Source organism: Tupaia chinensis, unplaced genomic scaffold (genome assembly GCF_000334495.1).
Source record: "Tupaia chinensis unplaced genomic scaffold, TupChi_1.0 Scaffold000330_1, whole genome shotgun sequence".
In the NCBI taxonomy this organism is placed as follows: Eukaryota; Metazoa; Chordata; class Mammalia; order Scandentia; family Tupaiidae; genus Tupaia; species Tupaia belangeri.
Window position 1 is genome coordinate 3095316 of NW_006159824.1, and position 1691 is coordinate 3097006.

Here is a 1691-nt window from a genome sequence, read left to right on the forward strand (position 1 = left end):
CAGCCCGGCCACCCCCCCCCATGGCTCTCCCAGCTCCCATGGCCCCCCAGCCACCCCCCCTACCTCCCCTACTCCCCCATCGGCAGCCAGTGGGGCCACCTCGGCAGCCAAAGGGGCACCTCGAACTGCCTGCAGACACCGTCCTCCACCAGCAGGGGGCGCAAGATGACTGTCAATGGAGCTCCTGTTCCTCCCCCTCCCCCCCTTAACTTGAGGAAAGGGATCCTCTCCTTTTCCAGCCATGCCCCTCCATTCCCTCCACTTTTTCTGGGTCCTTTTTTCCTCACCTCTTCTACTTTCCCCAGTTTTCCCCACCTTAGGGGTGGGGGACGGTTTTATAAATAAATGTATACATATATGTACATAGGAAAAACCAAATATACATACTTATTTAAAAAAAAAAACCAACCACACCACTTGTCAGCCCCAAGTGTACATTATTTTAAAAAGGAACAAAAAGTTATCAAAAGAGGTGAATATAGTATGAAAAAGATAATGGTTTAAATAAAAATTCTACTATTAAATGTCAATGTCATTAATTTGATAATGCAGATAAACACATTTCTTAAATAATAGCCTTCCAGGGACCAGCAGATGGCGCAACGATTATGTCGCTGGACTCCTATGTAGTCAACCGTGTTTCGAGTCCTGGACTTGACAGCTTAAAAAAAAAAAAAAAAAAAACTCACGTTGGGCGTGCGTGTTTGTGTGTGTGTGTGCCCAAAATTCCAAGAGGAGAATGGAGGACAAGGGACTGTAGTGTGGCCATCCTCCCAGGGTATGATTTCTCTCTTTCTGTTTCTCTGTATCTCTGGTGAGTGGACGCACCGTGTCGCAAAAATCTCTCTTAAAAAAGGAAAAGCTGGAAACCAGCAGTTAGCGTAATGGCTATGTCGCTGGACTCCCACGTAGTCGACCAAGGATTGCGTCTTGGACCCGGTGGCTTAAAACTCACTCCGGGCGCATGTACGTGTGTGCTCAAGATCCCGAGAGGAGAATGGAGGAGAAGGGATTGTGGCCATCCCCCCTGGGGGGTGATTTCTCGCTTTCTGTCTCTACGTCTCTCTCTGTCTGTCTGGTGAGCGCAGGCGCCCTATAGCGAAAATCTCTCAAAAAAAAAAAAAAAAAAAAGAAAAAGGAGGGAAAAGCTTTCCAGAATTATCTTCTATGCCAAATAAACTTTTGAGATAGTTGTTTTGAGAAGTCCAAATTGAAGTAATATATAGTCCTTCAAATATCATTTTAAGTATAAAATTTTTATATTGAATTCATATCATGATGTTTGGACTTCCTCCTTCAGAGACATGGGAAGAACACAGGTGTCACAACAGTTGAGAACATCCTCATGACAACTCTTGAATTGAAAAAACTGTAAATTTTTTTTTCTTGGACTTGTTTTATTGTTTTTAACTTTTGTTTTAGTATTTTGTTAAGTCAGATTTATTGAGGTGTGATTTTCACTTAATAAAATTCACCCTTTCCAAGTGTCTGTTTCAGTGAGGTTTGACAATTATAGTTATGTAACCACCATTCCTGATATAGAACACTTCTTGAGGGATTTTTCTATAGGGCACATGTGCTTGCCGAAGAGACCGACAGAGACAGACAGAAAGCAAGAAATCACCGCACAGCGGGGATAGCCAAGCCGCAATCTCTTCTCCTGTGGCCTCTCAGGATTTTGGAACTGGACA

At 43.7% G+C, this 1691-nt stretch overlaps 1 pseudogene; it reads left to right on the top strand.

Moving 5' to 3' along the window:
• The window catches only part of LOC102494490 (polycomb group RING finger protein 2 pseudogene), a 1430-nt pseudogene extending 831 nt beyond the window's left edge, over window positions 1-599 (top strand).
• The last annotated feature ends 1092 nt before the right edge of the window (window positions 600-1691 follow it).